General features: G+C 43.9%; 1 pseudogene; it reads right to left on the bottom strand.

Annotated features, from left to right (window-relative positions):
• Positions 1 to 13864: 13864 nt before the first annotated feature.
• LOC132226814 (large ribosomal subunit protein eL15-like) lies at positions 13865 to 16598 on the bottom strand (annotated as a pseudogene).
• Between the last annotated feature and the right edge of the window lie 440 nt (positions 16599 to 17038).

Genomic DNA, 17038 nt, shown 5'->3' with positions numbered 1-17038 from the left:
ATTAGCGATATCCTAGTTTTGAGTATGCAATATCACCAGAACCTTCCATTTAACATTACTAAAAAAAAAAAAAAAAAAAAGACGAGATTCTGTGTGTTCCTGACATGTCCTCTTGGCAGTGCCCCCCCCTCGAGTCACTCCGGTGAGCTCGGGTGGATGACTAGCCCTCAAAGACTGTCCCTGAGTGGAACCGAGATCCGAAGGTACAGTTTTTAAGTGTGGGATTTCCTACTCAGGACTTCCCAGCTCATTCCTGTCCCACCTGGTGGGGGGCGGAGATCGCTCACTGGCTCACACGGTGAGGCAAGTGCCCACAGCTGGCCAGTCTGAGCTGTTTCTGAAGCTCAGAGCAGCTCTGACTCATCCCTCTTGCAGTCCGTTACCTTCCCACTCCTCTCACCAGACCAGCTACTCCTCTCGCTCTGACTCCCACAAACCCACTTATTTTCAAATTGGCTCAATAACCATGACATTCAAACCCAACCTGCTCCAGGCACAGTCTGCTGAGAAAACACACAGTGAGAGTCGAGGTTCCACATAGAAATAACGGCCACAGCCTGAGGACCGGTTTCCTGGCCAATGGGCGGTGAGAAAGCTGCTAATGAGAGGCAGCAGCGGGCTTCCGGACGTGTGCCATCCTGCCCAATTGCATTAAGGGAATGCAGTCATCCCGACCGGTGGTTGTCAGGAAGTCACTCCAGATTTTAATTGAATTCACAGGCTCCTGCTTGATTAGGAGCATAAGACTTTGGTGCCTAAACTGGACTGAGCTGGTAAGAACAAGCTAAAGTGGTTTTCTATTATAAAGTAGTGACGCTCGAACTCACTCTCCCGAGGACACTCCCAGGTCCTGTGGCCAAAGCCACAAAAGGAAAGTAAAAAAACAACACAACATTTTCAGAGGAAGTTTAGGTCCTTCTGCACGGTTCCAACCGCCAGTGCAATAAAACATGCAGTGAACACGTGAGGGGCTGCAGCTGGAGTGAAGAGAAACCAAGAGTTTGGTGCAAAGTCACTGTAACTAAGTAGCAGTAGCATCAACCCTTCCCATCCTCCGTGGATTTAAAGAGGTCTTCGGTTACGCCCTAAGTGCGCCTGTACCCAGTCAGAGTCCAAGGATCTAGAAGCCCCAATACTTTCAGAGGGGAAATTATTCAACAGAGTCATTCCACAATATTTGTTGAGAGCCTGCCATGTTTCAGCACTAAGACACAGGAGTTAAAACAACAGTTGCCTTGGAAATCAGCCCAATAAAATGAACCGTTGGACTATCAGTGGGAGCCCAGAGATACACATTCAACATGAGCCTGAATTAAAAAGAGAATCCATTTTCTATGTTGTGACTTCTTTAAATTCCTTTGCTTTAAAGCAGTGGTTCTCAACCTTGGCTGCACATTAGAATCACCTGGGAATCTTTTTAACATCCTGATTTCTGGGCCTCATCCTCTGAAAATTCTGTGTCTTTGTTATGGGGTGGGGCCACAACATTAGTAACAAAGAAACAGAATTTCCGGAGGATGAGGCCCAGAAATCAGGATTTTCAAAAGATTCCCAGGTGATTCTAATGTGCAGCCAAGGTTGAGAACCACTGCTCTATAGTTTGCCTTTTAAAGACTGTAATGTAAATGGAATAATATAGTTTATAACCTTTGGTATCTGGCTACTTCACTTAACATAGAGCTTTTTATTTCATCCATGTTGTTGTGGGTACCAATAGTTCAGCCTTTTTATGGCTGCATAGTATTCCTTCGCATGGATATATCCCTGTTGGTTTATCTATTCACCAGACCTTTGAGTTGTTTCTAGTTTGGGCTACTATAAATAAAACTTCTAGAAACATTCGCTTGTAGGTCTTTGTATGAACATGTCCTCCTTTATCTTGGTTAAATAAATACATTGGAATAGGGTTATGGGTCATATAGAAAATGTATGTGTATGCTTGAGTTTATGAGAATTTTTCAAGCTGTTTTCCAAAGTGGCTAAACAATTTTGCATGCAGCCCTAGCCAGTTTGGCTCAGTGGATAGAGCATGGGCCGGAAGACTGAAGGGTCCCAGGTTCGATTCCGGCCAAGGGCACATGCCTGGGTTGCGGGCTCGATCCTCAGCAGGGGGGTGCAGGAGGCAGCCGATCAATGATTCTCTCTCATCATTGATGTTTCTATCTCTCTCTCTCCCTCTTCCTTCCTCTCTGAAATCAATAAAGAAATATTTTTTTAAAAAATTTTGCATACAAACCAGCAATGAATGACAGTTCAGTTGCTCAATATGCTTACTGACAAGAGGGCCGGGACAGAGATTTTTGCTTATGGAAATGCCACTAACACTAAAAGTCTTGAATGGCAATAAATCTTACATTGATCACAGAGGCAAGAGGACTTTCTCTCTACTCCATCCACTGACTACTCCGATTCAGGCTAAGGGAGCATTGCTTCAAAGGAGAGTTGGAGTACAGGCGTTAGCCTTCCTTATCTGGAGCTACCTAGCAATCTGCACAGCACCTACAAGACACTCACTGGTGCCCTAGCCAAAAACTTCATCCAAGAAAATCAAGTACTGCTGAATGTGTGACTCATTTGATTAATTAATATGAAGGCCTCTAACTACAGTATTCTCATTGTTGCCATTGTTGATATTATCATCATCGCTGACAAAGAGCCAGTGTGGCATATTAAGCAAGCCCGCTCCACATCTGTCTTCCTCCCTTTAAGGAGGAGCTCTCCTCTTCTCCAAAGCCCATGCCCCCCTGGCACACAGGATACCGGCCCAGCCTTGCCTGCCACTCAAGGAGTCTCTATAGTTCCTCTTACCCTCTGTACCCACTTGTCCTCTCCCCTCATCCGGGGATAAACATGCTGTAGCATATCCCACCCCAATAAAAAAAATCCTCTCTTGATCCCATATCCCCTTCTAGGTATGGCCCCTTTCTTTGCTCCCCTTTATAGCAAAACTCCAGGAAAAACAATGGCAGAAGGTCGAAAATTATGAAAGCTGAGGGGTGGGAATATGTATATTATTCTTACTACTTGTTTAATGTAAAAGGCTTATTGAGCTATAATTGATACAGTAAGTTGAGGACATTTCATAGGTACGGTACAATGGGCATATGCAAATACCCATGAAACCATCACAACCACCACCACCTTCAATAATTAACATATTCATCATGCTCGAAAGTTGCCTCATGCCCCTTTGAAATCCCTCCTTCCTACCCTGCCAACCGCTCCGCTGACTTGCTTTCTATTGCATATATTCATTTGCATTTCCTGGAATTTTTATAAATGAAATCATTCAATCTGGACTCTCTTTCTTTTTGGTCTGGCTCCTTTCACACAGCATAATTTTGAGATCCCTGCGTGTTGCAGCATGCATGAATGGTTCATTCCTTTTTATTGCTGAGTATTATTCATACCACAGCGTGTTTATCCATTCACCTGCTGATGGACACTGGGTTATTTCTAACTTGGGACTATTACAATGAAGCTGCTGAACATTCATGTACAAGTCTTTGTATAAACATATGCTTGCATTTATCCTGGATAAACATCTAGAATGGAATGGCTGGATCATATGGCAGGTGTACCTTTACTGGTAAAATGTTAAGAAACTGCAAAACTGTTTTCCAGGGTGTTTGTATGATTCAACAGTCCCACCAGCAGTGTATGAAAGTTCCGGATCCTCCACATCCCCATCAACATTTGATATGTAGTCAGACTTTATACTGTTACCATTTCAACAGTTGAGGTTTCTCACTGTGGTTTTAATTTGCATATTCCTGCTGACAATGAAGTTGAACATGTTTTCATGTGCTTATTTGCCATCCATGAACTTTTTTTGGTGAAGCATCTGTTCAAATGTTTTGCCCATGTTTTTAAGTTGTTTTTTTTTTATTGAGTTTCATGTCTGATGGATACAAGTCCTTCATCAAACATGATTTATAAAATTATTAATATTTTCTCAGTTTTTTCATTCTCTTAACAGTGTTTCATAGAACAAAAGGTTTTAGTTTGATAAATCCAATTTATCAATATTTTTTTAAAATATATTTTATCGATTTTTTTTACAGAGAGGAAGGGAGAGGGATAGAGAGCCAGAAACATCAGTCAGCTGCCTCCTGCACACTCCCCACTGGGGATGCGCCCACAACCAAGGCACATGCCCTTGACCGGAATCGAACCTGGGACCCTTGAGTCCGCAGGCTGACGCTCTATCCACTGAGCCAAACCGGCTAGGGCCCAATTTATCAATATTTTAAATGCATAGTGCTTTTGGTGTTATAGCTAAGAAATCTTTGCCAAACTCAATGTCATAAGTGCTTTCACCTGCGTTTTCTTCTAGACCTTTTATTATAATTTTAGGTTTGATATTTAAGCCTATAATCCATTTGAGTTTATGTTTGTATATTGTGTATTGTGTTAGGGTTTGGTTTGGTTTTGTGTTTTGGGGCAAAGGGATATATAATGTTCTAGCAGTACTGACTGAAAAGATAATACTTTCTCTACAGAATTCCCTCTGCACCTTTTTGAAAATTGTCTTTATGTATGTGGAGATACGTCTGGTCTCTCCATTCCATTCCACTGACCTATTTGTCTATCTTTAGGACAATATCATACCATCATGATTACTGTACCTTTATCATAATAAATCTTGAAGTCAGGTAGCGTTAGGCCTTCAACTTCATTCTTACCCCACCATCAGTTTTCAGGATTCCTCTCTATTCACACTCCTTCCTTCACTCATTTCATTCAGTCCCAAGACACGGAATATCATCTGTACACTCACTTATATTTCAGCTCTGACCTTTTTCAGACTTGCACAATATATATTTTTATTTGACATTTCCATAAGGATTACTAATAGGCATCTCAAATAGCATGTCCAAAAGCAAGTTCTTGATTTTTGTCCCCTAACCTTTTCTCTTTCCCCATGCCCCATCTCAGTAAACGGCAATAGTGTTCACTCTGTTGCCTATATCAAAACCTTTCATTACCCTTAGTTTATCTCTTTTGCTCTCACCCCATTTATAATCCATCTGCAAATCTGGGGAGTCACACCTTCAAAATCCAACTACTCTTACAAACTCTATAGCTCATTCTGTACCAAGCCAACCTCATCCTTCACCTGGACTACTAACGCAGTCTCTTAACTGGTTTATCCATAATATGTTCTCCCCATAACAGCCACAGTGTTACTCTTAAAATGTAAGTAATCCTGGTGGGCATTTTTTTTTTTTTGCAGAAATTTATGAGGTGATCCTGAAATTCATGTGTAATTTCAGGGATTCAAAATATCCAAAACAATCTTGAAAAAGAAGAACAAAGTTGGAAGACACATACGTCCCAATTTCAAAACATACTACAAAGCTACACTTTTCAAGACTGTGTGATAATAGCATGAGGATGTAGCTTAATATTATAGAATAAAAATCCAGACATCAATGGTCAATTGCTTTTCAACAATGCTGGTCAGATAATGCAATGGGAGAAATAGTCTTTTTTTAATAAATGATGTTGGGACAAGTGGATACACAGGTGTAAAAGAATGCATTTGGACCCTACCTCACACCATTTATAAAATATTAACTCAAAATGGATCGAAGATCTAAATATAAGAACTAAAACTGTAGAGAAACCAAGATGGCGGCATAGGTAAACACCAGAGTTTGCTGCCTCGAACAACCACTTCAAAAATACAACTAAAAGACGGAACGGACATCATCCAGAACCACAGGAAGGCTGGCTGAGTGGAAGTTCTACAACTAGGAGGAAAGAGAAAAACATACCAAGACTCAGAGGAGGCGCAGTGCTGAAGTAAAATACTAAGGTACGGAGTGCATGCGGAGCGGGCTGGCGGCTGGTGGTTGTTGTTTTCAATCGGGAGGGAGTCTCAGGCTCTGAGCTCCAGCTCCAGGCGAGTCTCTAGGGGTCCAGACTCATACGGGAGAAGCGGGACTGCCTGGCATCGCTCAGAACCCTAGGGCAGCTTTCTCTCTGTGGGGCTTGCAGCAATTACTGGGACACTGAGAAGCAGAGCCTCTGAGGGCAAGACTGAGAGCAGCCATAATTGCTAACCCCGCCCTGTTGATCCCCTGGGACCCGCCCCGCCCAAGCCCTGCAGGGAGACTTTTGCTGGATAGCCTCAGGCAAAGGCTAGATTAGCACCTCCCTAGAGATCCAGGAGCCAGGAAGCCCAGAGGTCAGAGTGGGACCATCCAGTTTGCAGCTCCGTGGAACCATAAAGGACACACTCAGGGGGCACACTCAGTGAGCACCAAAGCCCCATCAAAGCAAGTCTACCCCCAGAGGGGTGTCTCCAGCACAGAAGTTCTCCCACTGCAGACACAGCTGATTCTCACAGCCAATTGGCCTGGAGGTCAATTCCTCACAGTGATACCTACAACAATCAAGGCTTAATTACAACAAGACTGTGCACAAAGCCCACAAGGGGGTGCACCAAGAATGTCTACCTCAGGTAATTGGGACACTTAGCACAGAAAGGGACTCTATCAACACAGCGAAGCAAAAAAATGCCAAGACAAAGAAACAGGACACAAATGACAGAATTGGAGGAAAGAAAACTGCTGGATATAGAGTTCAAAACCACACTTTTAAGGTCTTTAAAGAACTGTCTAGAAGCTGCCGATAAACTTAATAAGGCCCTCGAAAAGACTGGTGAGACCGCCGATAAATGTAGTGAGATGCTCAAGAAATCTAATGAGACCCTCGATGTTGTGATAAAGGACCAACTAGAAATTAAGCATACACTGACTGAAATAAAGAACATTATACAGACTCCCAACAACAGACCAGAGGATCACAAGAATCAAGTGAAAGATTTGAAATACGAAGAAACAAAAAACACCCAACCGGAAAAGCAAAATGAAAAAAGAATCCAAAAATACGAAGATAGTGTAAGGAGCCTCTGGGACACCTTCAAGCGTACCAACACCCGAATTATAGGGGTGCCAGAAGAAGAGAGAGAGCAAGATATTGAAAACCTTTTTGAAGAAATAATGACAGAAAACTTCCCCTACCTGGTGAAAGAAATAGACTTACAAGTCTAGGAAGTACAGAGAACCCCAAACAAAAGGAATCCAAAGAGGACCACACCAAGACACATCATAATTAAAATGCCAAGAGCAAAAGACAAAGAGAGAATCTTAAAAGCAGCAAGAGAAAGAAAATCAGTTACCTACAAGGGAGTACCCATACGACTGTCAGCTGATTTCTCAACAGAAACTTTGCAGGCCAGAAGGGAGTGGCAAGAAATATTCAAAGTGATGAATACCAGGAACCTACAACCAAGATTACTTTATCCAGCAAAACTATCATTCAGAAGTGAAGGCCAGATAAAGAGCTTCACAGATAAGGAAAAGCTAAAGGAGTTCATCACCACCAAACCAGTATTATATGAAATGCTGAAAGGTATCCTTTAAGAAGAGGAAGAAGAAGAAAAAGGTAAAGATACAAATTATGAACAACAAATACACATCTATTAACAAGTGAATCTAAAAATCAAGGGAATAAATAATCTGATGAACAGTATGAACTGGCGATTGTAATAGAATCAGGGACATAGAAAGGGAATGGACTATTCTTGGGGAGAGGGGGGGAAGGGTGTGGGGTGAGTGAAGAGATTGGACAATAATCGTGCACCTATGGATGAGGACAGTGGGTGGGGAGTGAGGGCGGAGGGTGGGGTGGGAACTGGGTGGAGGGGAGTTATGGTGGGAAAAAAGAGTAACTAATGTAATAATCTGAACAATAAAGATTTAATTAAAAAAAAAAAGAACTAAAACTGTAAAAGTCTTAGAAGGAAATGTAGATATAAATCTTCACATCCTTAAGGTTAGGCAATGATTTCTTAGATAGGATACCAAAAGAACAAGTAATTAAAGAAAAAATAAATTTGGACTTACTCAACATTAAAAACTTGTGCTACAATAAATACTATCAAGGCAGTGAAAAGACAACCTATAGAATGAAGGAAAAAAATCTGCAAAGATACAATTAATGTCATTTGTGCCAGCCAAACCCAAGGACGGATGAAGTCAGGGAAAAATAAATAAATAAATAAATAAATAAATAAATAAATAAATAAAACAATTAGAGCCAGACAGACTCAAAATAAAAGTAAAGCAGACCAAAGAATAATCCCAAACTCCCCTACACACTCATTTTGATGCACCAGCATATTAAAAATGCACCTGGAAAGCTGATGAATATTTTGCTGAAACCCTCCCCTAAGATTCTCGCCCACAGAAGAGAGATAAGACCCTCAGGACAAAAAACACCAGCGTGGGCTTGCTTTAGAGCACGCCCATGCCTCTTCTTGGGCATGAACTTTATACTTCCTCCTAAACTCTGAGGGTCCCCATGAGACTGGCAACCAGGGAGCAGTGGGCAGCAGCCGCTCATCCCGTGCCTATTCCCTGGCCCTGTCTCCACCTGGGCTCACTTCTGTCCTATAAAGTTTCTAGGGAGGCAGAGCAGAGCACCACCTAGCCCAGGGGTGGGCAAACTTTTTGACTGGAGGGCCACAATGGGTTCTTAAACTGGACCGGAGGGCCGGAACAAAAGCATGGATGGAGTGTTTGTGTGAACTAATATAAATTCAAAGTGAACATCATTACATAAAAGGGTACGGTCTTTTTTTTTTTTTTTAGTTTTATTCATTTCAAACGGGCCGGATCCGGCCCGCTGGCCGTAGTTTGCCCATGGCTGACCTAGGCTCTCCCCTGTTGCTTCTTCTACCCTAAGCCTGTCCTTTGTTTCACTGTCCCCGGGTTTATTAAATGTTCTCTCAAAATCACCTGGACTCGTTTTGTGAAACCTTTCCTGCAAGACGTCAAGAACCCACACACCACATGCCAGCCTGAGGCAGACCCACTCCCGACAGGTCCCCATCGGGTAACAAAAAGTCCGAGGCTATGAAACAAGGTTAATATTAGAGGTTGAGACTTCCATCTCTGCCAGATGCTTGAATTGTCAGAAAGGATACAGATTTGGATATCCCACCACTAAAATAAACAACATTATATGTGGAGTCTTACTCAAATTTATTCTAGGCTATTCCATTAGGCAAGGATTCATCAAGATACTCTAATGCCTTGGACAGGTTATCAATTAGTCTCAACTTGGCATTGAATTAAATCAACATCAATTACCCTTAATTTGAAAATAATAAATTTGAAAGTACTGTTGTTGTTTTTTTTTTATTATGAACATGTCTAAAACAAAATACACAGGAAAGCAGAGAGTAATTCCACTTAAATCAGTATTTTTTCCACCTGGGAAACAGAGCACTGAACAATGAACCTTTTATGATACCATCCCTAATATTTAGACAAGAAATTATCTTGTAATCTTAAAGGAAGGTCAGGGTCACCACTGTTCCCCACGCAAGTCCCGCCATCCTAAATTGGATGACAGAAAAACAAACATTCCTCCAAACTCCACATTCCTCTCTAGGTGAATAAATGGCCTTGGGTTGAAAAAACACAAAACAAAACAAAAAACTGCTAAAAGAATCTACCATTCTTAAATATGGCTCTCCCTCCCATTTATTTCTCATAACAATAGAAAGAAGTAAAAATCAAGAAGCAAAAACAGAGCTCAGAAGATAGAAGCCAAGTGTCTATTTTTTTCACAATCTGCCCACACCTTAAATAAACATGAAACATTACAACTAGAGTTAGTCAGATACTACAGGAAGCAGAAAGCCTAAAACAAAAACCTCAAATATCCGGCCCTCATCTTTCTTCTACATGAAATCTACTTTGCTTCCTGCCTATATTTCCTCACAAGAAGTTAAAATCAGATATGACGTTATATAATGACCAGGTCCATACTATCTTTATGAAAATTAAGTATTTTTCTTATAAGCACTAACCCACATATCAGAAAAATTATGGCCCTAGCCGGTTTGTCTCAGTGGCTAGAGCATCGGCCTGTGGACTGAAGGTTCCAGGGTTCGATTCTGGTCAAGGGTGCATGCCTGGGTTGCGGGCTCAATCCCCAGTAGGGAGAGTGCAGGAGGCAGCCGATCAATGATTCTCTCTCATCATTGATGTTTCTATCTCTCTTTCCCTCTCCCTTTCTCTCTGAAATCAATAAAAATATTTTTTAAAAAAGAAAAATTATGTTTTATCAGAGGGGACAAAACCTAGAAATTGTTTGTACCTATATACAAGCAAGAAGACATAGATAAGGTTCCATGTGAGTGTATATTCCTTTAGACTTAAAAAAAAAATGCCTGTGCGTGGGAATAATTATGGTGGGGTTGGGTCAGAGTATTTATGAAGTTCTTTGGAATCTAACATCTTTCTTGTTGTCGGAAGCAACAACCTCAGGAGAAGACAAAGGAATCCTGGTGAGCAGAACATCTGCAGCAGAGCGTGCCTTTCCTCTCACGCACAGGCAGGAAGCAAGTGAAAGGGGCCAGATCCCCATGACCTTCCCCGAGGCACCTGCTTTACTTCCCAGCCCTGGCCCCCACGGCCATCAGTCCGCCTCTCCTCTTAACCGGCATGCCTGGGGGACCTGGCCTTTCCGATCACTCGCCGCAGTACAGTTACTATGGTTACCCACGCACCTGCGGGTGGCTCTGGAGTTTAAGAACCACGCTCACTGCTTTAGTTTGAATTGCCTTACCAAACTGTCACGTGGGGAGGAAAGCGAAAACCATCCTCATTTTACAGATGAGGAACCGGACTCAAAGAGGTACACGACCCGGAATGAGAGTCAAGAGTTAATGCATAGCAGAGCTAGGCCTCAAGCCACCATTTCATCTTTCTCCTCAATGGGACTTTTTTTTGAAAAAGTAAGTTAGGGTCACCTCTTACCTGCTCAATCTCCCATCCACCACGCACTCTTCAAACCCATTTCACTCCAACATTCCTCTCACTCCTGAATTGGAATGGTTTGTTCTGGGGCCTGTGGTGAGGACGGTAGTTTCCTATGAATTATGTATATTAAGGACGACATACTATATATATATGTATATATATATATATATATATATATATATATATATATATAGTCCCCCAAAAAATGTATACACACACTTTGAATAATTATAAAGGCACGTTTCATTTTCAAAACTGAGCTATCAGCTGTTGAAGTGTGTGCACATTTTGGGGGGCACCCTGTAACAAGGGTCTCCGTCCATCACTGCAGCTGGGGGCTTCCCCACTTCCCCTGACACACAGGCATTCCTCCTGGGTTGTAACACCAACAATTACGAGTCCAAAGATCATACAATAGGGATCCCAGGCCCAACTAAAGCCAAGTACGAAACTGCAAGGGCAGTCGTTCAAGGACGCTGCCTGGGTTTCCAGGGGGGAATATCTGACTTGCAGACTCCGCTAGAGTCTTCTCATTTCCCACCAGGTGTCTGTGGGGGAAAAAAAAAAAAATCCACCACTCCCATCAAGGCCAGGATGCCAGCCTATCTCGCCCCTGGGAGGGATTTCTGACAACTTCAAGGCAAGCGCGAGCCACCGGCGCGGGGCCTGCGCGAGGTGCGGCGCCACGGCCCCTCGCCCCGTTCAGAAAAGCAAAAACCGTGCACCCTAGAAACTCAACAGCCACATGCCGGCTGCAGACCGGCTACTTTTTGAGACAGAAAACAAACAAGCTACTCCCAAGAGCTTCCCTAGCGGCCCACAAACCCCTCCCACCTTGAACTTTTCCAGGATTCGCTGAGCCACAATTACCCAAGACGCTCGCGGCAGGAAGTGCAGCTAAGCCGATGGCAGTACGATGCATCCTGGGACTTGTAGTCCGCGTTCAGAATGCGCAGGCGCAGCGGTGAAGGTGGGGCGGGGGCACCTGGGAGCAGAGCCCCATGGGGATTGTAGTTTCTCATCAATTTACATAGTCTGTTTTAAGGATGTCAGAAGTCAGGTGGTGCATTTAGGAGATTTCTCATTTCAGACAGCAAGGGTGCTCTCAATGCATGCCTGTCGGACAGGGAGACTTGGTTTGAGACCGGTGTGTGTACACACAGCCTTCATTCGACTAGATCTGAGATGGACTGAGATAGCCCCCAAGTGGAGAGTGGGCAAAGGACAAGCCACACAGTCTACTTGTCAACAGGATATGGAACCATGAGAAAATACTGTAGAATGAAGGAAAGGAACCCTTCCAAAGACTCAGAAAAAGAACAGATGTCAGTATCATTCACCTTATGCATCAGAAGAATGTTTTTGAGAAATTTTGACCTCTCCAGGAAAGATACCAAAAAATTATGTATATGACGAGCAGGCTAATGAACGTATAGCACAGCCTGGAAGAATATGCAGTAAATGTTAAGATTAATTTTCTTGCCCTGACCAGTTTTGCTCAGTGATAGAGCATTGGCCTGCGGACTCAAGGGTCCCAGGTTTGATTCCGGTCAAGGGCATGTACCTTGCTTGCGGGCAAATCCCCAGTAGAGGGTGTGCAGGAGGCAGCTGATCGATGTTTCTAACTCTCTATCCCTCTCCCTTCCTCTCTGTAAAAAATCAATAAAATATATATATATATTTAAAAAGATTAATTTTCTTTGAATGAGAGATTACTTTGTTTCACCTTTTTATGTATTTTCTGGAATGTTTACAAGGGCTAAGTATTCTTTTGGGGGATAAAAGAATACTTGTGAAGAAAAGTATAAAGAGCAATTTAACACCCTGGAATCTGCCGCAAAGCTTCATCGTGTTTAGGTCTTTCCTTCCATTTTCCTTCCTCCTTTCTCCTTTCCCTCCTTCTTCCTTTCCTGCATTAAAAGAAAAATAATTATGGGCTGGGGGGGGAAATCCCTTTATAAATATGTAGTCCTTTTTCTTCTGCAGAGAACTATACTTACCTATCTATCTACATATATATATATATACTTTCTGCAGAATATTTATATATATGTCTGTGTATGTCTACATACATGTGTACATATTGTGTTTTTCAAATAATGATGTTATATGTACTGTACATATCATTCTATAATTTGCTTTTCTCACTGCTCTGCAACCTGTTTTTTAGATTTATCAGAAAACACAGGCCGAAACCGGTTTGGCTCAGTGGATAGAGCGTCAGCCTGCGGACTGAAAGGTCCCGGGTTTGATTCCGGTCAAGGGCATGTACCTGGGTTGCGGGCACATCCCCAGTGGGAGATGTGCAGGAGGCAGCTGATCGATGTTTCTCTCTCATCGATGTTTCTAACTCTCTATCTCTCTCCCTTCCTCTCTGTAAAAAACCAATAAAATATATTTAAAAAAAGAAAACACAATACATGTAATTCTAAATCATTCATTTTAACTTCTATATACTCTTGCGTTGTATGATAATGACAGTGTGATTATCTAACTTGATAAAGGGCATTTACCCCATTGCAAGTATTTTACTCTTACAAAGAATATTGTTATGACATTCTTAAACAAATGTGCAAGAGTTTCTCTAGGGTATTTACGTGTGAGTGAAATTGCCAGGTCTTGGCAGTATACCTATTTTCAGCTTCACCAGATGCTGCCAATTGCTCTAGAACGTGGTTGAACCTCTTTCAACTCTACCAAAATCCCAGCAATAAAACAATTTATAAGTTTCGACTTGCTCGCTCTCCTGAGGAGCAGGAGGAAATCTTGTGCCATCCCACCCTGAACATGACCATTGCTTTGCCCAGTGTCTCCATGCTGGAGATACTTCCCGCCCGTTAGTCAGTAGCCGCTGCAGTGATCAGATCCACTGTCACGTTATCTTAGAGGTTGTGTCCAAGTGACCCTTGTTTTACTTAATAATGGCCCCCAAGTGCAAGAGTCGTGATGCTGGCAATCCAGATGTACCAGAGAGAAGCTGCTGTAAACTGTGTATTAGGTAAGAATTTTACAAGCACTATTTATATCAGCGGTAACGGTGGAGCTGGAGAGTACAGCGCCTTCTCCAAGCTGCACTGGCGAGACCCACCAATAGTGTGGTGGAACTGGGGGCCCTTCCCAAGGCCACGGCTCTTGCATCTCCCTGTGCTTGTGGACTGGCTTGGTGATCCACTGGGTGTCAGGCGTTCTTCTGATAGCCATAGGGAATGGCTCAATGAGGAAAACCTCAGAGAATTGGGAGGTGGAATCTTCACCAACCCAGGAAGAATTCAGAACTCCCACAGCCACACAGTGGCATCCAGCTTGCTCCTCGGCGACCGACCGAAGACTGAGCGAACTTTAGCTGGTTAACACCATGACGGACAGGCGTGCCTTAGGCACAGGGCGTCTGCGGCCACCACCAACCCGATACATGGCATAACCTTGCTGGGCCTTGTACCCCAGCTTGGCTGCTTTGTCGGGCAGGTGGGGGAGGCTGTGGAGCGCAGAGAGCCGGCGGCACTGCCAGCAGCGCACCCTGAGAAGGAAGCCGTGGCATCGGACTGCTGCTTCCTCCATCGCTCCTGGATGCACTTGAAGTGCCCACCTGGGTTTACCTGGTGGCTGCGCCAGGCGGGAAGGAAGAGCCAGGGGACCTTTTCTTTTCAGTTTATAATGTAAAGACCAGATGATGCTGGTTTTGGGGGTGGGTGAGGAGGACCTGAGGGTAGATTATTGTGTTTTGTCTAAATTTATATGTACTTGAAATTCTTCATAATAAAAACTATAAACTATCATCCCTACCTTCCCTCCCCCCAGCTGTCTCCCTGCTCTGTCTATGGGTCTGTCTCTATTTTGCTTGGTAGTTCAGTTTGTTCATTAGATTCCACAGATGAGAATGTTGGGTGGGGGGAGGTGTGGAGGGATTGAAAAAACTCATGGACAAAAGTGTGGTGACTGAGGAGGGAGAAGGGTGGGTGGAGGTGAAAGAGGGCATGGGGAGGGGATAAATGATGATGGAAAAATAAAATAATAAAAAATATAGACTAAAAGAAATTTAAAATTTTTAAAAAAGTAATAACCAGGAATGTTTCCCCCTTTATGAATCTCCCTATTGCTAAGATCTTACATGTAGGTCTTTAATCCACTGTGAGTTGATTTTGTCAATGGATTCAATTTCTGGTAAGTATTTTCACATGGCTAAGTCGGTTCCTCCTCTTCGCCATTCAATTTCTGTGGTTGCCACTTTAACCTCCACAGTCCACCTTTTCTTTTCTTCTACATTTTCTTCTCGTAAGATTCATCTGTGCCTAAAACAGGGCCCATCTCTCTCTGCTTTGCCCCCCCCCCCCCCCACATCCCAGACAGGCATGGCCGCTGGTGCTCCCTGCCCCTCTGCAGCCAGCATGCGTCACTGGCAACAACTTCACAAGCAATATTCTGAGGTTCAACCCTCTGGTAATAATTGTCCTGTTTTTAGTCATTCACACGCTTTCATTCACAGAAATGTTGAGTCAAGCACCTTCTAATTACTGACCTAGATAATATCCCTAGATTTTTAAAGATAATATAAAGTTTATTTTAGGAACAACTGTGACTCATCACAGAAGCTAATGAACTTGGGAATTCTAGAAAATTACTCAAGCATATAAAGCCAGTTTCTAAGATTTCGTTTTCTTAGTCCAAGATCACAAAAATTGGAACATGGTGTGAAATGACATCCATCCCTCATTTGCCTGATGTCTAAATAATTAAGAGCTCTAAATCAAGCTAACAAATTGTTAATTGAAAAACTGTTCCCTTGCCCTAACTGGTTTGGCTCAGTGGATAGAGAGTCGGCCTGCGGACTGAAGGGTGCCGGGTTCAATTCTGGTCAAGGGCACATGCCTGAGTTGCAGGCTTGGTCCCCAATATGGGGTGTGCAGAAGGCAGCCAATCAATGATTCTCTCTCATCATTGATGTTTCTCTCTCTCTCTCCCTCTCCCTTCCTTTCTGAAATCAATAAAAGTATATTTTAGGAAGGAAGAAAGGAAGGTAGGAAGGAAGGAAGGAAGGAAGGAAGGAAGGAAGGAAGGAAGGAAGGAAGGAAGGAAGGGAGGGAGGGAGGGAGGGAGGGAGGGAGGGAGGGAGGGAGGGAGGGAGGGAGGGAGGGAGGAAGGAAGGAAAGAAGGAAGGAACTGGGTTCCAAACTTCTCTCATGCCTGACCTCTCTATCTTGGTTTGTTTTTTGGGTTTTTTTAAAGTGCTCTCTTCTCCTAACTTCCCAAAGGCTGTGGCTGAATTTAGCATTCTCAGACTCCTTGGTACAACAACGTGGTGGCAGAGGGAGAGCTGGCCCCCAACCCTGGGCAACACCCTTCCCTTTACTCTGTTCCTCACTTGAGGAGCCTCCCATCCCCTTGGGTGGACCCCCGAAGCCCCATGCACACTCCAGCCACACACCTTCCCCCACTTCACACTGCAGCACCTGTGTACGCTTTGAGCAAGCACAAGCCGCCCTTTGAAGATGGACCCCAGGGAGACGCCATGCAGGCTCAGGGCCACGTGGACAGGGCCCTGCGAACCCAGAGTTGGTCTAGAACAGAGAGAGCAAGGTCCAGGCAGGAAGGGGTACAATCAGGGGAAGACCAGAGAGGCGCTCTCTGAAGCACAGGGTACAGGCAGGGGTCCTCTTGCCCAAGTCAACTGCTCAACCCTCTCAGCCCACCTTCCACTTCAGTCTCAGCCACGGTGGACAGTTCCGGGGAAATGTAGTTTCCTTGTGCTGCCAGCATCCTATCCGACCTCAAACTCAATCTCTGCCCCAGAGCATCTCCAACACTGTAGGATTCCTACCACCACCACAGCCACCACCCTCCACACACACACACACACACACACACACACACACGCACATGCACACGCACACGCACACGCACACGCACACACACACACAAATGCAGCCCAAAAACCTCAACTCATACAGCACAGGAGCAGGCAGGCAAACGCTCAAGCCTACCATTGTTTCACAGAGACAATTCTGGAAAGCCTTTACGATCCTGGTGGAAAACAAGCCCACTGCTCACTAACACACCCTCCCCTCTGCGTGTCCTCCTCGCCGGTCTCACGCCCCCTGCTGTCTGGCTCTTGCGTCCTAGAATCATTTTCCACATAAAACACCCGCACCCAGGCCCTGCCTCTGTTTTCAGGGCTTCTGGGAAGAAAGGGACAGAAC

Source organism: Myotis daubentonii, chromosome 2, assembly GCF_963259705.1.
Source record: "Myotis daubentonii chromosome 2, mMyoDau2.1, whole genome shotgun sequence".
Taxonomy (NCBI): domain Eukaryota; kingdom Metazoa; phylum Chordata; class Mammalia; order Chiroptera; family Vespertilionidae; genus Myotis; species Myotis daubentonii.
The sequence above is the reverse complement of the archived record's forward strand: the minus strand, read 5'-3'. Positions and strand labels throughout refer to the sequence as shown.